Consider the following 24,759-nt stretch of genomic DNA (forward strand, 5'->3'; position numbering starts at 1 on the left):
TGAATTTGTCGCACAGAAAGTTGCAGGCCAAATATGTGTGACATTTCTGCGACTTTAGCTTCTAGAGCATTTTTACAACATTATACATAGGTGCTGAATACATAAAAAGCGACTGTTCAGCGACAGACAAGTCGCATCGGCTGAAAGTAGGCCAGAATGTCAGTCCATGTTGGAGCAGGTTTAGATACAGTCTAAAGTATAGATCTCAAAGTCTGTGCACAGAATTTAGCAAGGGCCTTGCACCTTCTGATGCATCAGGTAGGTGCACAATAGCATAGCCTAACCCTCTGTACTTTGGTCTATATTGATGCGGGACATAGACAGCCAGCTGATGACCAATCCATTAGTGCAATGGATGGTTGGAAGCATTTGTCTTTGCCTTTGCAATACCACAGAAGCAATGCATGGTCAATGTACAGCAATGACACACCTGTGTGAACAGCCAGGAGACCCCCCCCCCCCCCCCCATGTTATGTTACATAGTTACATAGTTAGTACGGTCGAAAAAAGACATATGTCCATCAAGTTCAACCAGGGAATTAAGGGGTAGGGGTGTGGCGCGATATTGGGGAAGGGATGAGATTTTATATTTCTTCATAAGCATTAATCTTATTTTGTCAATTAGGAACATTCAGCACCCACCCGCTATCAAGGCAGCTGCCTATCATGTCATGCCCTACCTGCACAGGTGTGCTGGCTACTCAAATGATCCAATTAAGGAGGCCATTTAGTCAGCAGCAGCAGAAGTCCTGTGCCTGGACGCTCCAACAGCGGCCAGACACAAGCAGAAGCAGCAGAAGCAGCAGCAGCAGCACCACCTTTTGTTTTTTGGCTGCAGCAGCAAGGCCCACAGGGCTGGCTAGCTGGCTAGCCAGCAAGCAGGTAGCAATGAAAGTAGGAATCTTTCTTTTTAACCCTGTAAGGGGGTGGTGCACTGTACCCGAAGATACTGCCATATCGGGTCAATGCATAGGGCGACGGAAGCAAGCTTCGAAATCGGCCCCCGTTCTCAAAAATCCATTTAATATATGGTCCCCAGATAGGGGACGTATCAGATATTAAACTGATAAGAACAGATACTACACTTGATCTTAGCCAAAAGGCCGAGAAGCGATAACCGTGAAAGGGGCGGGCCCAACAAGGTCCCCTTCATGGGCACTATCACTGCTTGCTGTCAGGGAGGCTGCCAGACAATTTTCCATGCACACTCTGGGCTGGGGGGCAGTCAACCACCAGTACACACAGCAGAACCTAAACCCATACCATTATTGCTAAGCAGCAAGACAGGGGCCCATTGCACTCCCACGGGGCCTTTTTAAATGCAATCCATAACCCGGATTTGCCAGGAACCCTTCTTACTCCTCCTACTTGCATGTGACACTGGGCTTAGGATCTGCATAGGAAACACACACACAAGCACACACCTACCTTTGTTGCCTGCAGATGCCTCCTTGGCTGTCCCCAAACGGTATCAAACCAACACCCACGGGAAGCTGTAAGCATAGAGGACATGCCTGCACCCCATTGGACTTACCTGTGTGGGTTAAATCCGGGTTATTTGACAACCTATGGCGGTGATGGTTCTGCTCAGGCAGAGCAGTGCTGATGCTCCTCATAAAGCTGTCGCTGCTGTGAAGGTTCTAGGTGACATCACAAATCCCTATGGTTACATACACAACAAAGCTGGGTTGTTGTTGTTTACACTCTGCAAGGCCTGTGGAAGTGAGTGACATCATAGCACTGTAGTTCTGAGGGTTCTAGATGGATGCAACAATCTCCTGTTGCTTCTATGAAGGCCATAATAGACGACATCACCAAACAGCTCCATAGTCACATACACAGCAAAGGAGAGATGTTGTTTACACCTAGTGATGTCAGTGGTATTGAGTGACATCACAGCACAGTGCTAAGGCTCCTGGGCCTGGACACAGCAGCGGCTGCAATATCTCAACGGAGAATACGTTTATATATATGTGTGTGTGTGCGCGTATATATATATATATATATATATATATATATATATATATATTTCTCCGCCGAAATCACTTTTAAACCCATTTCCACCTTTTTTTCCCTTCTCTTCCTCTTACTTTTTTTTCACGTTTTTTTTACGTTTTTCTCCTTTTCGCCTCTTTTCTGGGCGTATTATTCTTCTTTTTCTTCTTTTTTTTCGTCTAATGCATACCCCATCAGTGCAGCAATGCTTATTCAATACCGCCAGCAGATGGAGACACTGGGGGATAATTTTCTAAGGATTTATACAGATTTTTCCTGTCTGAATTTGTCGCACAGAAAGTTGCAGGCCAAATATGTGTGACATTTCTGCGACTTTAGCTTCTAGAGCATTTTTACAACATTATACATAGGTGCTGAATACATAAAAAGCGACTGTTCAGCGACAGACAAGTCGCATCGGCTGAAAGTAGGCCAGAATGTCAGTCCATGTTGGAGCAGGTTTAGATACAGTCTAAAGTATAGATCTCAAAGTCTGTGCACAGAATTTAGCAAGGGCCTCGCACCTTCTGATGCATCAGGTAGGTGCACAATAGCATAGCCTAACCCTCTGTACTTTGGTCTATATTGATGCGGGACATAGACAGCCAGCTGATGACCAATCCATTAGTGCAATGGATGGCTGGAAGCATTTGTCTTTGCCTTTGCAATACCACAGAAGCAATGCATGGTCAATGTACAGCAATGACACACCTGTGTGAACAGCCAGGAGACCCCCCCCCCCCCCCATGTTATGTTACATAGTTACATAGTTAGTACGGTCGAAAAAAGACATATGTCCATCAAGTTCAACCAGGGAATTAAGGGGTAGGGGTGTGGCGCGATATTGGGGAAGGGATGAGATTTTATATTTCTTCATAAGCATTAATCTTATTTTGTCAATTAGGAACATTCAGCACCCACCCGCTATCAAGGCAGCTGCCTATCATGTCATGCCCTACCTGCACAGGTGTGCTGGCTACTCAAATGATCCAATTAAGGAGGCCATTTAGTCAGCAGCAGCAGAAGTCCTGTGCCTGGACGCTCCAACAGCGGCCAGACACAAGCAGAAGCAGCAGAAGCAGCAGCAGCAGCACCACCTTTTGTTTTTTGGCTGCAGCAGCAAGGCCCACAGGGCTGGCTAGCTGGCTAGCCAGCAAGCAGGTAGCAATGAAAGTAGGAATCTTTCTTTTTAACCCTGTAAGGGGGTGGTGCACTGTACCCGAAGATACTGCCATATCGGGTCAATGCATAGGGCGACGGAAGCAAGCTTCGAAATCGGCCCCCGTTCTCAAAAATCCATTTAATATATGGTCCCCAGATAGGGGACGTATCAGATATTAAACTGATAAGAACAGATACTACACTTTATCTTAGCCAAAAGGCCGAGAAGCGATAACCGTGAAAGGGGCGGGCCCAACAAGGTCCCCTTCATGGGCACTATCACTGCTTGCTGTCAGGGAGGCTGCCAGACAATTTTCCATGCACACTCTGGGCTGGGGGGCAGTCAACCACCAGTACACACAGCAGAACCTAAACCCATACCATTATTGCTAAGCAGCAAGACAGGGGCCCATTGCACTCCCACGGGGCCTTTTTAAATGCAATCCATAACCCGGATTTGCCAGGAACCCTTCTTACTCCTCCTACTTGCATGTGACACTGGGCTTAGGATCTGCATAGGAAACACACACATAAGGACACACCTACCTTTGTTGCCTGCAGATGCCTCCTTGGCTGTCCCCAAACGGTATCAAACCAACACCCACGGGAAGCTGTAAGCATAGAGGACATGCCTGCACCCCATTGGACTTACCTGTGTGGGTTAAATCCGGGTTATTTGACAACCTATGGCGGTGATGGTTCTGCTCAGGCAGAGCAGTGCTGATGCTCCTCATAAAGCTGTCGCTGCTGTGAAGGTTCTAGGTGACATCACAAATCCCTTTGGTTACATACACAACAAAGCTGGGTTGTTGTTGTTTACACTCTGCAAGGCCTGTGGAAGTGAGTGACATCATAGCACTGTAGTTCTGAGGGTTCAAGATGGATGCAACAATCTCCTGTTGCTTCTATGAAGGCCGTAATAGACGACATCACCAAACAGCTCCATAGTCACATACACAGCAAAGGAGAGATGTTGTTTACACCTAGTGATGTCAGTGGTATTGAGTGACATCACAGCACAGTGCTAAGGCTCCTGGGCCTGGACACAGCAGCGGCTGCAATATCTCAACGGAGAATACGTTTATATCTATGTGTGTGTGTGCGCATATATATATATATATATATATATATATATATATATATATATATATTTCTCCGCCGAAATCACTTTTAAACCCATTTCCACCTTTTTTTCCCTTCTCTTCCTCTTACTTTTTTTTCACGTTTTTTTACGTTTTTCTCCTTTTCGCCTCTTTTCTGGGCGTATTATTCTTCTTTTTCTTCTTTTTTTTCGTCTAATGCATACCCCATCAGTGCAGCAATGCTTATTCAATACCGCCAGCAGATGGAGACACTGGGGGATAATTTTCTAAGGATTTATACTGATTTTTCCTGTCTGAATTTGTCGCACAGAAAGTTGCAGGCCAAATATGTGTGACATTTCTGCGACTTTAGCTTCTAGAGCATTTTTACAACATTATACATAGGTGCTGAATACATAAAAAGCGACTGTTCAGCGACAGACAAGTCGCATCGGCTGAAAGTAGGCCAGAATGTCAGTCCATGTTGGAGCAGGTTTAGATACAGTCTAAAGCATAGATCTCAAAGTCTGTGCACAGAATTTAGCAAGGGCCTCGCACCTTCTGATGCATCAGGTAGGTGCACAATAGCATAGCCTAACCCTCTGTACTTTGGTCTATATTGATGCGGGACATAGACAGCCAGCTGATGACCAATCCATTAGTGCAATGGATGGCTGGAAGCATTTGTCTTTGCCTTTGCAATACCACAGAAGCAATGCATGGTCAATGTACAGCAATGACACACCTGTGTGAACAGCCAGGAGACCCCCCCCCCCCCATGTTATGTTACATAGTTACATAGTTAGTACGGTCGAAAAAAGACATATGTCCATCACGTTCAACCAGGGAATTAAGGGGTAGGGGTGTGGCGCGATATTGGGGAAGGGATGAGATTTTATATTTCTTCATAAGCATTAATCTTATTTTGTCAATTAGGAACATTCAGCACCCACCCGCTATCAAGGCAGCTGCCTATCATGTCATGCCCTACCTGCACAGGTGTGCTGGCTACTCAAATGATCCAATTAAGGAGGCCATTTAGTCAGCAGCAGCAGAAGTCCTGTGCCTGGACGCTCCAACAGGGGCCAGACACAAGCAGAAGCAGAAGCAGCAGAAGCAGCAGCAGCACCACCTTTTGTTTTTTGGCTGCAGCAGCAGCAAGGCCCACAGGGCTGGCTAGCTGGCTAGCCAGCAAGCAGGTAGCAATGAAAGTAGGAATCTTTCTTTTTAACCCTGTAAGGGGGTGGTGCACTGTACCCGAAGATACTGCCATATCGGGTCAATGCATAGGGCGACGGAAGCAAGCTTCGAAATCGGCCCCCGTTCTCAAAAATCCATTTAATATATGGTCCCCAGATAGGGGACGTATCAGATATTAAACTGATAAGAACAGATACTACACTTGATCTTAGCCAAAAGGCCGAGAAGCGATAACCGTGAAAGGGGCGGGCCCAACAAGGTCCCCTTCATGGGCACTATCACTGCTTGCTGTCAGGGAGGCTGCCAGACAATTTTCCATGCACACTCTGGGCTGGGGGGCAGTCAACCACCAGTACACACAGCAGAACCTAAACCCATACCATTATTGCTAAGCAGCAAGACAGGGGCCCATTGCACTCCCACGGGGCCTTTTTAAATGCAATCCATAACCCGGATTTGCCAGGAACCCTTCTTACTCCTCCTACTTGCATGTGACACTGGGCTTAGGATCTGCATAGGAAACACACACACAAGCACACACCTACCTTTGTTGCCTGCAGATGCCTCCTTGGCTGTCCCCAAACGGTATCAAACCAACACCCACGGGAAGCTGTAAGCATAGAGGACATGCCTGCACCCCATTGGACTTACCTGTGTGGGTTAAATCCGGGTTATTTGACAACCTATGGCGGTGATGGTTCTGCTCAGGCAGAGCAGTGCTGATGCTCCTCATAAAGCTGTCGCTGCTGTGAAGGTTCTAGGTGACATCACAAATCCCTTTGGTTACATACACAACAAAGCTGGGTTGTTGTTGTTTACACTCTGCAAGGCCTGTGGAAGTGAGTGACATCATAGCACTGTAGTTCTGAGGGTTCAAGATGGATGCAACAATCTCCTGTTGCTTCTATGAAGGCCGTAATAGACGACATCACCAAACAGCTCCATAGTCACATACACAGCAAAGGAGAGATGTTGTTTACACCTAGTGATGTCAGTGGTATTGAGTGACATCACAGCACAGTGCTAAGGCTCCTGGGCCTGGACACAGCAGCGGCTGCAATATCTCAACGGAGAATACGTTTATATCTATGTGTGTGTGTGCGCATATATATATATATATATATATATATATATATATATATATATATATTTCTCCGCCGAAATCACTTTTAAACCCATTTCCACCTTTTTTTCCCTTCTCTTCCTCTTACTTTTTTTTCACGTTTTTTTACGTTTTTCTCCTTTTCGCCTCTTTTCTGGGCGTATTATTCTTCTTTTTCTTCTTTTTTTTCGTCTAATGCATACCCCATCAGTGCAGCAATGCTTATTCAATACCGCCAGCAGATGGAGACACTGGGGGATAATTTTCTAAGGATTTATACTGATTTTTCCTGTCTGAATTTGTCGCACAGAAAGTTGCAGGCCAAATATGTGTGACATTTCTGCGACTTTAGCTTCTAGAGCATTTTTACAACATTATACATAGGTGCTGAATACATAAAAAGCGACTGTTCAGCGACAGACAAGTCGCATCGGCTGAAAGTAGGCCAGAATGTCAGTCCATGTTGGAGCAGGTTTAGATACAGTCTAAAGCATAGATCTCAAAGTCTGTGCACAGAATTTAGCAAGGGCCTCGCACCTTCTGATGCATCAGGTAGGTGCACAATAGCATAGCCTAACCCTCTGTACTTTGGTCTATATTGATGCGGGACATAGACAGCCAGCTGATGACCAATCCATTAGTGCAATGGATGGCTGGAAGCATTTGTCTTTGCCTTTGCAATACCACAGAAGCAATGCATGGTCAATGTACAGCAATGACACACCTGTGTGAACAGCCAGGAGCCCCCCCCCCCCCCCCCATGTTATGTTACATAGTTACATAGTTAGTACGGTCGAAAAAAGACATATGTCCATCACGTTCAACCAGGGAATTAAGGGGTAGGGGTGTGGCGCGATATTGGGGAAGGGATGAGATTTTATATTTCTTCATAAGCATTAATCTTATTTTGTCAATTAGGAACATTCAGCACCCACCCGCTATCAAGGCAGCTGCCTATCATGTCATGCCCTACCTGCACAGGTGTGCTGGCTACTCAAATGATCCAATTAAGGAGGCCATTTAGTCAGCAGCAGCAGAAGTCCTGTGCCTGGACGCTCCAACAGGGGCCAGACACAAGCAGAAGCAGAAGCAGCAGAAGCAGCAGCAGCACCACCTTTTGTTTTTTGGCTGCAGCAGCAGCAAGGCCCACAGGGCTGGCTAGCTGGCTAGCCAGCAAGCAGGTAGCAATGAAAGTAGGAATCTTTCTTTTTAACCCTGTAAGGGGGTGGTGCACTGTACCCGAAGATACTGCCATATCGGGTCAATGCATAGGGCGACGGAAGCAAGCTTCGAAATCGGCCCCCGTTCTCAAAAATCCATTTAATATATGGTCCCCAGATAGGGGTCGTATCAGATATTAAACTGATAAGAACAGATACTACACTTGATCTTAGCCAAAAGGCCGAGAAGCGATAACCGTGAAAGGGGCGGGCCCAACAAGGTCCCCTTCATGGGCACTATCACTGCTTGCTGTCAGGGAGGCTGCCAGACAATTTTCCATGCACACTCTGGGCTGGGGGGCAGTCAACCACCAGTACACACAGCAGAACCTAAACCCATACCATTATTGCTAAGCAGCAAGACAGGGGCCCATTGCACTCCCACGGGGCCTTTTTAAATGCAATCCATAACCCGGATTTGCCAGGAACCCTTCTTACTCCTCCTACTTGCATGTGACACTGGGCTTAGGATCTGCATAGGAAACACACACACAAGCACACACCTACCTTTGTTGCCTGCAGATGCCTCCTTGGCTGTCCCCAAACGGTATCAAACCAACACCCACGGGAAGCTGTAAGCATAGAGGACATGCCTGCACCCCATTGGACTTACCTGTGTGGGTTAAATCCGGGTTATTTGACAACCTATGGCGGTGATGGTTCTGCTCAGGCAGAGCAGTGCTGATGCTCCTCATAAAGCTGTCGCTGCTGTGAAGGTTCTAGGTGACATCACAAATCCCTTTGGTTACATACACAACAAAGCTGGGTTGTTGTTGTTTACACTCTGCAAGGCCTGTGGAAGTGAGTGACATCATAGCACTGTAGTTCTGAGGGTTCAAGATGGATGCAACAATCTCCTGTTGCTTCTATGAAGGCCGTAATAGACGACATCACCAAACAGCTCCATAGTCACATACACAGCAAAGGAGAGATGTTGTTTACACCTAGTGATGTCAGTGGTATTGAGTGACATCACAGCACAGTGCTAAGGCTCCTGGGCCTGGACACAGCAGCGGCTGCAATATCTCAACGGAGAATACGTTTATATCTATGTGTGTGTGTGCGCATATATATATATATATATATATATATATATATATATATATATATTCTCCGCCGAAATCACTTTTAAACCCATTTCCACCTTTTTTTCCCTTCTCTTCCTCTTACTTTTTTTTCACGTTTTTTTACGTTTTTCTCCTTTTCGCCTCTTTTCTGGGCGTATTATTCTTCTTTTTCTTCTTTTTTTTCGTCTAATGCATACCCCATCAGTGCAGCAATGCTTATTCAATACCGCCAGCAGATGGAGACACTGGGGGATAATTTTCTAAGGATTTATACTGATTTTTCCTGTCTGAATTTGTCGCACAGAAAGTTGCAGGCCAAATATGTGTGACATTTCTGCGACTTTAGCTTCTAGAGCATTTTTACAACATTATACATAGGTGCTGAATACATAAAAAGCGACTGTTCAGCGACAGACAAGTCGCATCGGCTGAAAGTAGGCCAGAATGTCAGTCCATGTTGGAGCAGGTTTAGATACAGTCTAAAGCATAGATCTCAAAGTCTGTGCACAGAATTTAGCAAGGGCCTCGCACCTTCTGATGCATCAGGTAGGTGCACAATAGCATAGCCTAACCCTCTGTACTTTGGTCTATATTGATGCGGGACATAGACAGCCAGCTGATGACCAATCCATTAGTGCAATGGATGGCTGGAAGCATTTGTCTTTGCCTTTGCAATACCACAGAAGCAATGCATGGTCAATGTACAGCAATGACACACCTGTGTGAACAGCCAGGAGACCCCCCCCCCCCCCCCCATGTTATGTTACATAGTTACATAGTTAGTACGGTCGAAAAAAGACATATGTCCATCACGTTCAACCAGGGAATTAAGGGGTAGGGGTGTGGCGCGATATTGGGGAAGGGATGAGATTTTATATTTCTTCATAAGCATTAATCTTATTTTGTCAATTAGGAACATTCAGCACCCACCCGCTATCAAGGCAGCTGCCTATCATGTCATGCCCTACCTGCACAGGTGTGCTGGCTACTCAAATGATCCAATTAAGGAGGCCATTTAGTCAGCAGCAGCAGAAGTCCTGTGCCTGGACGCTCCAACAGGGGCCAGACACAAGCAGAAGCAGAAGCAGCAGAAGCAGCAGCAGCACCACCTTTTGTTTTTTGGCTGCAGCAGCAGCAAGGCCCACAGGGCTGGCTAGCTGGCTAGCCAGCAAGCAGGTAGCAATGAAAGTAGGAATCTTTCTTTTTAACCCTGTAAGGGGGTGGTGCACTGTACCCGAAGATACTGCCATATCGGGTCAATGCATAGGGCGACGGAAGCAAGCTTCGAAATCGGCCCCCGTTCTCAAAAATCCATTTAATATATGGTCCCCAGATAGGGGACGTATCAGATATTAAACTGATAAGAACAGATACTACACTTGATCTTAGCCAAAAGGCCGAGAAGCGATAACCGTGAAAGGGGCGGGCCCAACAAGGTCCCCTTCATGGGCACTATCACTGCTTGCTGTCAGGGAGGCTGCCAGACAATTTTCCATGCACACTCTGGGCTGGGGGGCAGTCAACCACCAGTACACACAGCAGAACCTAAACCCATACCATTATTGCTAAGCAGCAAGACAGGGGCCCATTGCACTCCCACGGGGCCTTTTTAAATGCAATCCATAACCCGGATTTGCCAGGAACCCTTCTTACTCCTCCTACTTGCATGTGACACTGGGCTTAGGATCTGCATAGGAAACACACACACAAGCACACACCTACCTTTGTTGCCTGCAGATGCCTCCTTGGCTGTCCCCAAACGGTATCAAACCAACACCCACGGGAAGCTGTAAGCATAGAGGACATGCCTGCACCCCATTGGACTTACCTGTGTGGGTTAAATCCGGGTTATTTGACAACCTATGGCGGTGATGGTTCTGCTCAGGCAGAGCAGTGCTGATGCTCCTCATAAAGCTGTCGCTGCTGTGAAGGTTCTAGGTGACATCACAAATCCCTTTGGTTACATACACAACAAAGCTGGGTTGTTGTTGTTTACACTCTGCAAGGCCTGTGGAAGTGAGTGACATCATAGCACTGTAGTTCTGAGGGTTCAAGATGGATGCAACAATCTCCTGTTGCTTCTATGAAGGCCGTAATAGACGACATCACCAAACAGCTCCATAGTCACATACACAGCAAAGGAGAGATGTTGTTTACACCTAGTGATGTCAGTGGTATTGAGTGACATCACAGCACAGTGCTAAGGCTCCTGGGCCTGGACACAGCAGCGGCTGCAATATCTCAACGGAGAATACGTTTATATCTATGTGTGTGTGTGCGCATATATATATATATATATATATATATATATATATATATATATATATTCTCCGCCGAAATCACTTTTAAACCCATTTCCACCTTTTTTTCCCTTCTCTTCCTCTTACTTTTTTTTCACGTTTTTTTACGTTTTTCTCCTTTTCGCCTCTTTTCTGGGCGTATTATTCTTCTTTTTCTTCTTTTTTTTCGTCTAATGCATACCCCATCAGTGCAGCAATGCTTATTCAATACCGCCAGCAGATGGAGACACTGGGGGATAATTTTCTAAGGATTTATACTGATTTTTCCTGTCTGAATTTGTCGCACAGAAAGTTGCAGGCCAAATATGTGTGACATTTCTGCGACTTTAGCTTCTAGAGCATTTTTACAACATTATACATAGGTGCTGAATACATAAAAAGCGACTGTTCAGCAACAGACAAGTCGCATCGGCTGAAAGTAGGCCAGAATGTCAGTCCATGTTGGAGCAGGTTTAGATACAGTCTAAAGCATAGATCTCAAAGTCTGTGCACAGAATTTAGCAAGGGCCTCGCACCTTCTGATGCATCAGGTAGGTGCACAATAGCATAGCCTAACCCTCTGTACTTTGGTCTATATTGATGCGGGACATAGACAGCCAGCTGATGACCAATCCATTAGTGCAATGGATGGCTGGAAGCATTTGTCTTTGCCTTTGCAATACCACAGAAGCAATGCATGGTCAATGTACAGCAATGACACACCTGTGTGAACAGCCAGGAGACCCCCCCCCCCCCCCCCCCCCCCCATGTTATGTTACATAGTTACATAGTTAGTACGGTCGAAAAAAGACATATGTCCATCACGTTCAACCAGGGAATTAAGGGGTAGGGGTGTGGCGCGATATTGGGGAAGGGATGAGATTTTATATTTCTTCATAAGCATTAATCTTATTTTGTCAATTAGGAACATTCAGCACCCACCCGCTATCAAGGCAGCTGCCTATCATGTCATGCCCTACCTGCACAGGTGTGCTGGCTACTCAAATGATCCAATTAAGGAGGCCATTTAGTCAGCAGCAGCAGAAGTCCTGTGCCTGGACGCTCCAACAGGGGCCAGACACAAGCAGAAGCAGAAGCAGCAGAAGCAGCAGCAGCACCACCTTTTGTTTTTTGGCTGCAGCAGCAGCAAGGCCCACAGGGCTGGCTAGCTGGCTAGCCAGCAAGCAGGTAGCAATGAAAGTAGGAATCTTTCTTTTTAACCCTGTAAGGGGGTGGTGCACTGTACCCGAAGATACTGCCATATCGGGTCAATGCATAGGGCGACGGAAGCAAGCTTCGAAATCGGCCCCCGTTCTCAAAAATCCATTTAATATATGGTCCCCAGATAGGGGACGTATCAGATATTAAACTGATAAGAACAGATACTACACTTGATCTTAGCCAAAAGGCCGAGAAGCGATAACCGTGAAAGGGGCGGGCCCAACAAGGTCCCCTTCATGGGCACTATCACTGCTTGCTGTCAGGGAGGCTGCCAGACAATTTTCCATGCACACTCTGGGCTGGGGGGCAGTCAACCACCAGTACACACAGCAGAACCTAAACCCATACCATTATTGCTAAGCAGCAAGACAGGGGCCCATTGCACTCCCACGGGGCCTTTTTAAATGCAATCCATAACCCGGATTTGCCAGGAACCCTTCTTACTCCTCCTACTTGCATGTGACACTGGGCTTAGGATCTGCATAGGAAACACACACACAAGCACACACCTACCTTTGTTGCCTGCAGATGCCTCCTTGGCTGTCCCCAAACGGTATCAAACCAACACCCACGGGAAGCTGTAAGCATAGAGGACATGCCTGCACCCCATTGGACTTACCTGTGTGGGTTAAATCCGGGTTATTTGACAACCTATGGCGGTGATGGTTCTGCTCAGGCAGAGCAGTGCTGATGCTCCTCATAAAGCTGTCGCTGCTGTGAAGGTTCTAGGTGACATCACAAATCCCTTTGGTTACATACACAACAAAGCTGGGTTGTTGTTGTTTACACTCTGCAAGGCCTGTGGAAGTGAGTGACATCATAGCACTGTAGTTCTGAGGGTTCAAGATGGATGCAACAATCTCCTGTTGCTTCTATGAAGGCCGTAATAGACGACATCACCAAACAGCTCCATAGTCACATACACAGCAAAGGAGAGATGTTGTTTACACCTAGTGATGTCAGTGGTATTGAGTGACATCACAGCACAGTGCTAAGGCTCCTGGGCCTGGACACAGCAGCGGCTGCAATATCTCAACGGAGAATACGTTTATATCTATGTGTGTGTGTGCGCATATATATATATATATATATATATATATATATATATATATTTCTCCGCCGAAATCACTTTTAAACCCATTTCCACCTTTTTTTCCCTTCTCTTCCTCTTACTTTTTTTTCACGTTTTTTTACGTTTTTCTCCTTTTCGCCTCTTTTCTGGGCGTATTATTCTTCTTTTTCTTCTTTTTTTTTCGTCTAATGCATACCCCATCAGTGCAGCAATGCTTATTCAATACCGCCAGCAGATGGAGACACTGGGGGATAATTTTCTAAGGATTTATACTGATTTTTCCTGTCTGAATTTGTCGCACAGAAAGTTGCAGGCCAAATATGTGTGACATTTCTGCGACTTTAGCTTCTAGAGCATTTTTACAACATTATACATAGGTGCTGAATACATAAAAAGCGACTGTTCAGCGACAGACAAGTCGCATCGGCTGAAAGTAGGCCAGAATGTCAGTCCATGTTGGAGCAGGTTTAGATACAGTCTAAAGCATAGATCTCAAAGTCTGTGCACAGAATTTAGCAAGGGCCTCGCACCTTCTGATGCATCAGGTAGGTGCACAATAGCATAGCCTAACCCTCTGTACTTTGGTCTATATTGATGCGGGACATAGACAGCCAGCTGATGACCAATCCATTAGTGCAATGGATGGCTGGAAGCATTTGTCTTTGCCTTTGCAATACCACAGAAGCAATGCATGGTCAATGTACAGCAATGACACACCTGTGTGAACAGCCAGGAGACCCCCCCCCCCCCCATGTTATGTTACATAGTTACATAGTTAGTACGGTCGAAAAAAGACATATGTCCATCACGTTCAACCAGGGAATTAAGGGGTAGGGGTGTGGCGCGATATTGGGGAAGGGATGAGATTTTATATTTCTTCATAAGCATTAATCTTATTTTGTCAATTAGGAACATTCAGCACCCACCCGCTATCAAGGCAGCTGCCTATCATGTCATGCCCTACCTGCACAGGTGTGCTGGCTACTCAAATGATCCAATTAAGGAGGCCATTTAGTCAGCAGCAGCAGAAGTCCTGTGCCTGGACGCTCCAACAGGGGCCAGACACAAGCAGAAGCAGAAGCAGCAGAAGCAGCAGCAGCACCACCTTTTGTTTTTTGGCTGCAGCAGCAGCAAGGCCCACAGGGCTGGCTAGCTGGCTAGCCAGCAAGCAGGTAGCAATGAAAGTAGGAATCTTTCTTTTTAACCCGGTAAGGGGGTGGTGCACTGTACCCGAAGATACTGCCATATCGGGTCAATGCATAGGGCGACGGAAGCAAGCTTCGAAATCGGCCCCCGTTCTCAAAAATCCATTTAATATATGGTCCCCAGATAGGGGACGTATCAGATATTAAACTGATAAGAACAGATACTACACTTGATCTTAGCCAAAAGGCCGAGAAGCGATAACCGTGAAAGGGGCGGGCCCAACAAGGTCCCCTTCATGGGCACTATCACTGCTTGCTGTCAGGGAGGCTGCCAGACAATTTTCCATGCACACTCTGGGCTGGGGGGCAGTCAACCACCAGTACACACAGCAGAACCTAAACCCATACCATTATTGCTAAGCAGCAAGACAGGGGCCCATTGCACTCCCACGGGGCCTTTTTAAATGCAATCCATAACCCGGATTTGCCAGGAACCCTTCTTACTCCTCCTACTTGCATGTGACACTGGGCTTAGGATCTGCATAGGAAACACACACACAAGCACACACCTACCTTTGTTGCCTGCAGATGCCTCCTTGGCTGTCCCCAAACGGTATCAAACCAACACCCACGGGAAGCTGTAAGCATAGAGGACATGCCTGCACCCCATTGGACTTACCTGTGTGGGTTAAATCCGGGTTATTTGACAACCTATGGCGGTGATGGTTCTGCTCAGGCAGAGCAGTGCTGATGCTCCTCATAAAGCTGTCGCTGCTGTGAAGGTTCTAGGTGACATCACAAATCCCTTTGGTTACATACACAACAAAGCTGGGTTGTTGTTGTTTACACTCTGCAAGGCCTGTGGAAGTGAGTGACATCATAGCACTGTAGTTCTGAGGGTTCAAGATGGATGCAACAATCTCCTGTTGCTTCTATGAAGGCCGTAATAGACGACATCACCAAACAGCTCCATAGTCACATACACAGCAAAGGAGAGATGTTGTTTACACCTAGTGATGTCAGTGGTATTGAGTGACATCACAGCACAGTGCTAAGGCTCCTGGGCCTGGACACAGCAGCGGCTGCAATATCTCAACGGAGAATACGTTTATATCTATGTGTGTGTGTGCGCATATATATATATATATATATATATATATATATATATATATATATATATTTCTCCGCCGAAATCACTTTTAAACCCATTTCCACCTTTTTTTCCCTTCTCTTCCTCTTACTTTTTTTTCACGTTTTTTTACGTTTTTCTCCTTTTCGCCTCTTTTCTGGGCGTATTATTCTTCTTTTTCTTCTTTTTTTTTCGTCTAATGCATACCCCATCAGTGCAGCAATGCTTATTCAATACCGCCAGCAGATGGAGACACTGGGGGATAATTTTCTAAGGATTTATACTGATTTTTCCTGTCTGAATTTGTCGCACAGAAAGTTGCAGGCCAAATATGTGTGACATTTCTGCGACTTTAGCTTCTAGAGCATTTTTACAACATTATACATAGGTGCTGAATACATAAAAAGCGACTGTTCAGCGACAGACAAGTCGCATTGGCTGAAAGTAGGCCAGAATGTCAGTCCATGTTGGAGCAGGTTTAGATACAGTCTAAAGCATAGATCTCAAAGTCTGTGCACAGAATTTAGCAAGGGCCTCGCACCTTCTGATGCATCAGGTAGGTGCACAATAGCATAGCCTAACCCTCTGTACTTTGGTCTATATTGATGCGGGACATAGACAGCCAGCTGATGACCAATCCATTAGTGCAATGGATGGCTGGAAGCATTTGTCTTTGCCTTTGCAATACCACAGAAGCAATGCATGGTCAATGTACAGCAATGACACACCTGTGTGAACAGCCAGGAGACCCCCCCCCCCCCCATGTTATGTTACATAGTTACATAGTTAGTACGGTCGAAAAAAGACATATGTCCATCACGTTCAACCAGGGAATTAAGGGGTAGGGGTGTGGCGCGATATTGGGGAAGGGATGAGATTTTATATTTCTTCATAAGCATTAATCTTATTTTGTCAATTAGGAACATTCAGCACCCACCCGCTATCAAGGCAGCTGCCTATCATGTCATGCCCTACCTGCACAGGTGTGCTGGCTACTCAAATGATCCAATTAAGGAGGCCATTTAGTCAGCAGCAGCAGAAGTCCTGTGCCTGGACGCTCCAACAGGGGCCAGACACAAGCAGAAGCAGAAGCAGCAGAAGCAGCAGCAGCACCACCTTTTGTTTTTTGGCTGCAGCAGCAGCAAGGCCCACAGGGCTGGCTAGCTGGCTAGCCAGCAAGCAGGTAGCAATGAAAGTAGGAATCTTTCTTTTTAACCCTGTAAGGGGGTGGTGCACTGTACCCGAAGATACTGCCATATCGGGTCAATGCATAGGGCGACGGAAGCAAGCTTCGAAATCGGCCCCCGTTCTCAAAAATCCATTTAATATATGGTCCCCAGATAGGGGACGTATCAGATATTAAACTGATAAGAACAGATACTACACTTGATCTTAGCCAAAAGGCCGAGAAGCGATAACCGTGAAAGGGGCGGGCCCAACAAGGTCCCCTTCATGGGCACTATCACTGCTTGCTGTCAGGGAGGCTGCCAGACAATTTTCCATGCACACTCTGGGCTGGGGGGCAGTCAACCACCAGTACACACAGCAGAACCTAAACCCATACCATTATTGCTAAGCAGCAAGACAGGGGCCCATTGCACTCCCACGGGGCCTTTTTAAATGCAATCCATAACCCGGATTTGCCAGGAACCCTTCTTACTCCTCCTACTTGCATGTGACACTGGGCTTAGGATCTGCATAGGAAACACACACACAAGCACACACCTACCTTTGTTGCCTGCAGATGCCTCCTTGGCTGTCCCCAAACGGTATCAAACCAACACCCACGGGAAGCTGTAAGCATAGAGGACATGCCTGCACCCCATTGGACTTACCTGTGTGGGTTAAATCCGGGTTATTTGACAACCTATGGCGGTGATGGTTCTGCTCAGGCAGAGCAGTGCTGATGCTCCTCATAAAGCTGTCGCTGCTGTGAAGGTTCTAGGTGACATCACAAATCCCTTTGGTTACATACACAACAAAGCTGGGTTGTTGTTGTTTACACTCTGCAAGGCCTGTGGAAGTGAGTGACATCATAGCACTGTAGTTCTGAGGGTTCAAGATGGATGCAACAATCTCCTGTTGCTTCTATGAAGGCCGTAATAGACGACATCACCAAACAGCTCCATAGTCACATACACAGCAAAGGAGAGATGTTGTTTACACCTAGTGATGTCAGTGGTATTGAGTGACATCACAGCACAGTGCTAAGGCTCCTGGGCCTGGACACAGCAGCGGCTGCAATATCTCAACGGAGAATACGTTTATATCTATGTGTGTGTGTGCGCATATATATATATATATATATATATATATATATATATATATATATATATATTTCTCCGCCGAAATCACTTTTAAACCCATTTCCACCTTTTTTTCCCTTCTCTTCCTCTTACTTTTTTTTCACGTTTTTTTACGTTTTTCTCCTTTTCGCCTCTTTTCTGGGCGTATTATTCTTCTTTTTCTTCTTTTTTTTCGTCTAATGCATACCCCATCAGTGCAGCAATGCTTATTCAATACCGCCAGCAGATGGAGACACTGGGGGATAATTTTCTAAGGATTTATACTGATTTTTCCTGTCTGAATTTGTCGCACAGAAAGTTGCAGGCCAAATATGTGTGACATTTCTGCGACTTTAGCTTCTAGAGCATTTTTACAACATTATACATAGGTGCTGAATACATAAAAAGCGACTGTTCAGCGACAGACAAGTCGCATCGGCTGAAAGTAGGCCAGAATGTCAGTCCATGTTGGAGCAGGTTTAGATACAGTCTAAAGCATAGATCTCAAAGTCTGTGCACAGAATTTAGCAAGGGCCTCGCACCTTCTGATGCATCAGGTAGGTGCACAATAGCATAGCCTAACCCTCTGTACTTTGGTCTATATTGATGCGGGACATAGACAGCCAGCTGATGACCAATCCATTAGTGCAATGGATGGCTGGAAGCATTTGTCTTTGCCTTTGCAATACCACAGAAGCAATGCATGGTCAATGTACAGCAATGACACACCTGTGTGAACAGCCAGGAGACCCCCCCCCCCATGTTATGTTACATAGTTACATAGTTAGTACGGTCGAAAAAAGACATATGTCCATCACGTTCAACCAGGGAATTAAGGGGTAGGGGTGTGGCGCGATATTGGGGAAGGGATGAGATTTTATATTTCTTCATAAGCATTAATCTTATTTTGTCAATTAGGAACATTCAGCACCCACCCGCTATCAAGGCAGCTGCCTATCATGTCATGCCCTACCTGCACAGGTGTGCTGGCTACTCAAATGATCCAATTAAGGAGGCCATTTAGTCAGCAGCAGCAGAAGTCCTGTGCCTGGACGCTCCAACAGGGGCCAGACACAAGCAGAAGCAGAAGCAGCAGAAGCAGCAGCAGCACCACCTTTTGTTTTTTGGCTGCAGCAGCAGCAAGGCCCACAGGGCTGGCTAGCTGGCTAGCCAGCAAGCAGGTAGCAATGAAAGTAGGAATCTTTCTTTTTAACCCTGTAAGGGGGTGGTGCACTGTACCCGAAGATACTGCCATATCGGGTCAATGCATAGGGCGACGGAAGCAAGCTTCGAAATCGGCCCCCGTTCTCAAAAATCCATTTAATATATGGTCCCCAGATAGGGGACGTATCAGATATTAAACTGATAAGAACAGATACTACACTTGATCTTAGCCAAAAGGCCGAGAAGCGATAACCGTGAAAGGGGCGGGCCCAACAAGGTCCCCTTCATGGGCACTATCACTGCTTGCTGTCAGGGAGGCTGCCAGACAATTTTCCATGCACACTCTGGGCTGGGGGGCAGTCAACCACCAGTACACACAGCAGAACCTAAACCCATACCATTATTGCTAAGCAGCAAGACAGGGGCCCATTGCACTCCCACGGGGCCTTTTTAAATGCAATCCATAACCCGGATTTGCCAGGAACCCTTCTTACTCCTCCTACTTGCATGTGACACTGGGCTTAGGATCTGCATAGGAAACACACACACAAGCACACACCTACCTTTGTTGCCTGCAGATGCCTCCTTGGCTGTCCCCAAACGGTATCAAACCAACACCCACGGGAAGCTGTAAGCATAGAGGACATGCCTGCACCCCATTGGACTTACCTGTGTGGGTTAAATCCGGGTTATTTGACAACCTATGGCGGTGATGGTTCTGCTCAGGCAGAGCAGTGCTGATGCTCCTCATAAAGCTGTCGCTGCTGTGAAGGTTCTAGGTGACATCACAAATCCCTTTGGTTACATACACAACAAAGCTGGGTTGTTGTTGTTTACACTCTGCAAGGCCTGTGGAAGTGAGTGACATCATAGCACTGTAGTTCTGAGGGTTCAAGATGGATGCAACAATCTCCTGTTGCTTCTATGAAGGCCGTAATAGACGACATCACCAAACAGCTCCATAGTCACATACACAGCAAAGGAGAGATGTTGTTTACACCTAGTGATGTCAGTGGTATTGAGTGACATCACAGCACAGTGCTAAGGCTCCTGGGCCTGGACACAGCAGCGGCTGCAATATCTCAACGGAGAATACGTTTATATCTATGTGTGTGTGTGCGCATATATATATATATATATATATATATATATATATATATATATATATATTCTCCGCCGAAATCACTTTTAAACCCATTTCCACCTTTTTTTCCCTTCTCTTCCTCTTACTTTTTTTTCACGTTTTTTTACGTTTTTCTCCTTTTCGCCTCTTTTCTGGGCGTATTATTCTTCTTTTTCTTCTTTTTTTTCGTCTAATGCATACCCCATCAGTGCAGCAATGCTTATTCAATACCGCCAGCAGATGGAGACACTGGGGGATAATTTTCTAAGGATTTATACTGATTTTTCCTGTCTGAATTTGTCGCACAGAAAGTTGCAGGCCAAATATGTGTGACATTTCTGCGACTTTAGCTTCTAGAGCATTTTTACAACATTATACATAGGTGCTGAATACATAAAAAGCGACTGTTCAGCGACAGACAAGTCGCATCGGCTGAAAGTAGGCCAGAATGTCAGTCCATGTTGGAGCAGGTTTAGATACAGTCTAAAGCATAGATCTCAAAGTCTGTGCACAGAATTTAGCAAGGGCCTCGCACCTTCTGATGCATCAGGTAGGTGCACAATAGCATAGCCTAACCCTCTGTACTTTGGTCTATATTGATGCGGGACATAGACAGCCAGCTGATGACCAATCCATTAGTGCAATGGATGGCTGGAAGCATTTGTCTTTGCCTTTGCAATACCACAGAAGCAATGCATGGTCAATGTACAGCAATGACACACCTGTGTGAACAGCCAGGAGACCCCCCCCCCCATGTTATGTTACATAGTTACATAGTTAGTACGGTCGAAAAAAGACATATGTCCATCACGTTCAACCAGGGAATTAAGGGGTAGGGGTGTGGCGCGATATTGGGGAAGGGATGAGATTTTATATTTCTTCATAAGCATTAATCTTATTTTGTCAATTAGGAACATTCAGCACCCACCCGCTATCAAGGCAGCTGCCTATCATGTCATGCCCTACCTGCACAGGTGTGCTGGCTACTCAAATGATCCAATTAAGGAGGCCATTTAGTCAGCAGCAGCAGAAGTCCTGTGCCTGGACGCTCCAACAGGGGCCAGACACAAGCAGAAGCAGAAGCAGCAGAAGCAGCAGCAGCACCACCTTTTGTTTTTTGGCTGCAGCAGCAGCAAGGCCCACAGGGCTGGCTAGCTGGCTAGCCAGCAAGCAGGTAGCAATGAAAGTAGGAATCTTTCTTTTTAACCCTGTAAGGGGGTGGTGCACTGTACCCGAAGATACTGCCATATCGGGTCAATGCATAGGGCGACGGAAGCAAGCTTCGAAATCGGCCCCCGTTCTCAAAAATCCATTTAATATATGGTCCCCAGATAGGGGACGTATCAGATATTAAACTGATAAGAACAGATACTACACTTGATCTTAGCCAAAAGGCCGAGAAGCGATAACCGTGAAAGGGGCGGGCCCAACAAGGTCCCCTTCATGGGCACTATCACTGCTTGCTGTCAGGGAGGCTGCCAGACAATTTTCCATGCACACTCTGGGCTGGGGGGCAGTCAACCACCAGTACACACAGCAGAACCTAAACCCATACCATTATTGCTAAGCAGCAAGACAGGGGCCCATTGCACTCCCACGGGGCCTTTTTAAATGCAATCCATAACCCGGATTTGCCAGGAACCCTTCTTACTCCTCCTACTTGCATGTGACACTGGGCTTAGGATCTGCATAGGAAACACACACACAAGCACACACCTACCTTTGTTGCCTGCAGATGCCTCCTTGGCTGTCCCCAAACGGTATCAAACCAACACCCACGGGAAGCTGTAAGCATAGAGGACATGCCTGCACCCCATTGGACTTACCTGTGTGGGTTAAATCCGGGTTATTTGACAACCTATGGCGGTGATGGTTCTGCTCAGGCAGAGCAGTGCTGATGCTCCTCATAAAGCTGTCGCTGCTGTGAAGGTTCTAGGTGACATCACAAATCCCTTTGGTTACATACACAACAAAGCTGGGTTGTTGTTGTTTACACTCTGCAAGGCCTGTGGAAGTGAGTGACATCATAGCACTGTAGTTCTGAGGGTTCAAGATGGATGCAACAATCTCCTGTTGCTTCTATGAAGGCCGTAATAGACGACATCACCAAACAGCTCCATAGTCACATACACAGCAAAGGAGAGATGTTGTTTACACCTAGTGATGTCAGTGGTATTGAGTGACATCACAGCACAGTGCTAAGGCTCCTGGGCCTGGACACAGCAGCGGCTGCAATATCTCAACGGAGAATACGTTTATATCTATGTGTGTGTGCGCGCATATATATATATATATATATATATATATATATATATATATATATCTCCGCCGAAATCACTTTTAAACCCATTTCCACCTTTTTTTCCCTTCTCTTCCTCTTACTTTTTTTTCACGTTTTTTTACGTTTTTCTCCTTTTCGCCTCTTTTCTGGGCGTATTATTCTTCTTTTTCTTCTTTTTTTTCGTCTAATGCATACCCCATCAGTGCAGCAATGCTTATTCAATACCGCCAGCAGATGGAGACACTGGGGGATAATTTTCTAAGGATTTATACTGATTTTTCCTGTCTGAATTTGTCGCACAGAAAGTTGCAGGCCAAATATGTGTGACATTTCTGCGACTTTAGCTTCTAGAGCATTTTTACAACATTATACATAGGTGCTGAATACATAAAAAGCGACTGTTCAGCGACAGACAAGTCGCATCGGCTGAAAGTAGGCCAGAATGTCAGTCCATGTTGGAGCAGGTTTAGATACAGTCTAAAGCATAGATCTCAAAGTCTGTGCACAGAATTTAGCAAGGGCCTCGCACCTTCTGATGCATCAGGTAGGTGCACAATAGCATAGCCTAACCCTCTGTACTTTGGTCTATATTGATGCGGGACATAGACAGCCAGCTGATGACCAATCCATTAGTGCAATGGATGGCTGGAAGCATTTGTCTTTGCCTTTGCAATACCACAGAAGCAATGCATGGTCAATGTACAGCAATGACACACCTGTGTGAACAGCCAGGAGACCCCCCCCCCCCCATGTTATGTTACATAGTTACATAGTTAGTACGGTCGAAAAAAGACATATGTCCATCACGTTCAACCAGGGAATTAAGGGGTAGGGGTGTGGCGCGATATTGGGGAAGGGATGAGATTTTATATTTCTTCATAAGCATTAATCTTATTTTGTCAATTAGGAACATTCAGCACCCACCCGCTATCAAGGCAGCTGCCTATCATGTCATGCCCTACCTGCACAGGTGTGCTGGCTACTCAAATGATCCAATTAAGGAGGCCATTTAGTCAGCAGCAGCAGAAGTCCTGTGCCTGGACGCTCCAACAGGGGCCAGACACAAGCAGAAGCAGAAGCAGCAGAAGCAGCAGCAGCACCACCTTTTGTTTTTTGGCTGCAGCAGCAGCAAGGCCCACAGGGCTGGCTAGCTGGCTAGCCAGCAAGCAGGTAGCAATGAAAGTAGGAATCTTTCTTTTTAACCCTGTAAGGGGGTGGTGCACTGTACCCGAAGATACTGCCATATCGGGTCAATGCATAGGGCGACGGAAGCAAGCTTCGAAATCGGCCCCCGTTCTCAAAAATCCATTTAATATATGGTCCCCAGATAGGGGACGTATCAGATATTAAACTGATAAGAACAGATACTACACTTGATCTTAGCCAAAAGGCCGAGAAGCGATAACCGTGAAAGGGGCGGGCCCAACAAGGTCCCCTTCATGGGCACTATCACTGCTTGCTGTCAGGGAGGCTGCCAGACAATTTTCCATGCACACTCTGGGCTGGGGGGCAGTCAACCACCAGTACACACAGCAGAACCTAAACCCATACCATTATTGCTAAGCAGCAAGACAGGGGCCCATTGCACTCCCACGGGGCCTTTTTAAATGCAATCCATAACCCGGATTTGCCAGGAACCCTTCTTACTCCTCCTACTTGCATGTGACACTGGGCTTAGGATCTGCATAGGAAACACACACACAAGCACACACCTACCTTTGTTGCCTGCAGATGCCTCCTTGGCTGTCCCCAAACGGTATCAAACCAACACCCACGGGAAGCTGTAAGCATAGAGGACATGCCTGCACCCCATTGGACTTACCTGTGTGGGTTAAATCCGGGTTATTTGACAACCTATGGCGGTGATGGTTCTGCTCAGGCAGAGCAGTGCTGATGCTCCTCATAAAGCTGTCGCTGCTGTGAAGGTTCTAGGTGACATCACAAATCCCTTTGGTTACATACACAACAAAGCTGGGTTGTTGTTGTTTACACTCTGCAAGGCCTGTGGAAGTGAGTGACATCATAGCACTGTAGTTCTGAGGGTTCAAGATGGATGCAACAATCTCCTGTTGCTTCTATGAAGGCCGTAATAGACGACATCACCAAACAGCTCCATAGTCACATACACAGCAAAGGAGAGATGTTGTTTACACCTAGTGATGTCAGTGGTATTGAGTGACATCACAGCACAGTGCTAAGGCTCCTGGGCCTGGACACAGCAGCGGCTGCAATA

General features: G+C 46.3%; 11 non-coding genes across 11 annotated transcripts; all 11 read right to left on the reverse strand.

Moving 5' to 3' along the window:
• Positions 1 to 924: 924 nt before the first annotated feature.
• LOC130309765 (U2 spliceosomal RNA) lies at positions 925 to 1,115 on the reverse strand. Its single transcript, XR_008858397.1, has one exon. It is a non-coding gene; the product is annotated as a U2 spliceosomal RNA (small nuclear RNA).
• A 2,083-nt stretch (positions 1,116 to 3,198) lies between these two features.
• LOC130309781 (U2 spliceosomal RNA) lies at positions 3,199 to 3,389 on the reverse strand. Its single transcript, XR_008858412.1, has one exon. It is a non-coding gene; the product is annotated as a U2 spliceosomal RNA (small nuclear RNA).
• A 2,090-nt stretch (positions 3,390 to 5,479) lies between these two features.
• On the reverse strand, positions 5,480 to 5,670 carry LOC130309767 (U2 spliceosomal RNA). The gene has a single exon (XR_008858398.1). It is a non-coding gene; the product is annotated as a U2 spliceosomal RNA (small nuclear RNA).
• A 2,093-nt stretch (positions 5,671 to 7,763) lies between these two features.
• LOC130309779 (U2 spliceosomal RNA) lies at positions 7,764 to 7,954 on the reverse strand. The gene has a single exon (XR_008858410.1). It is a non-coding gene; the product is annotated as a U2 spliceosomal RNA (small nuclear RNA).
• A 2,091-nt stretch (positions 7,955 to 10,045) lies between these two features.
• Positions 10,046 to 10,236, reverse strand: LOC130309768 (U2 spliceosomal RNA). Its single transcript, XR_008858399.1, has one exon. It is a non-coding gene; the product is annotated as a U2 spliceosomal RNA (small nuclear RNA).
• Positions 10,237 to 12,336: 2,100 nt separating this feature from the next.
• Positions 12,337 to 12,527, reverse strand: LOC130309769 (U2 spliceosomal RNA). Its single transcript, XR_008858400.1, has one exon. It is a non-coding gene; the product is annotated as a U2 spliceosomal RNA (small nuclear RNA).
• A 2,086-nt stretch (positions 12,528 to 14,613) lies between these two features.
• On the reverse strand, positions 14,614 to 14,804 carry LOC130309770 (U2 spliceosomal RNA). The gene has a single exon (XR_008858401.1). It is a non-coding gene; the product is annotated as a U2 spliceosomal RNA (small nuclear RNA).
• Positions 14,805 to 16,898: 2,094 nt separating this feature from the next.
• On the reverse strand, positions 16,899 to 17,089 carry LOC130309771 (U2 spliceosomal RNA). The gene has a single exon (XR_008858402.1). It is a non-coding gene; the product is annotated as a U2 spliceosomal RNA (small nuclear RNA).
• Positions 17,090 to 19,181: 2,092 nt separating this feature from the next.
• Positions 19,182 to 19,372, reverse strand: LOC130309772 (U2 spliceosomal RNA). Its single transcript, XR_008858403.1, has one exon. It is a non-coding gene; the product is annotated as a U2 spliceosomal RNA (small nuclear RNA).
• Positions 19,373 to 21,461: 2,089 nt separating this feature from the next.
• Positions 21,462 to 21,652, reverse strand: LOC130309773 (U2 spliceosomal RNA). The gene has a single exon (XR_008858404.1). It is a non-coding gene; the product is annotated as a U2 spliceosomal RNA (small nuclear RNA).
• A 2,086-nt stretch (positions 21,653 to 23,738) lies between these two features.
• Positions 23,739 to 23,929, reverse strand: LOC130309774 (U2 spliceosomal RNA). The gene has a single exon (XR_008858405.1). It is a non-coding gene; the product is annotated as a U2 spliceosomal RNA (small nuclear RNA).
• Between the last annotated feature and the right edge of the window lie 830 nt (positions 23,930 to 24,759).

This window comes from Hyla sarda, unplaced genomic scaffold (assembly GCF_029499605.1).
Source record: "Hyla sarda isolate aHylSar1 unplaced genomic scaffold, aHylSar1.hap1 scaffold_1539, whole genome shotgun sequence".
In the NCBI taxonomy this organism is placed as follows: domain Eukaryota; kingdom Metazoa; phylum Chordata; class Amphibia; order Anura; family Hylidae; genus Hyla; species Hyla sarda.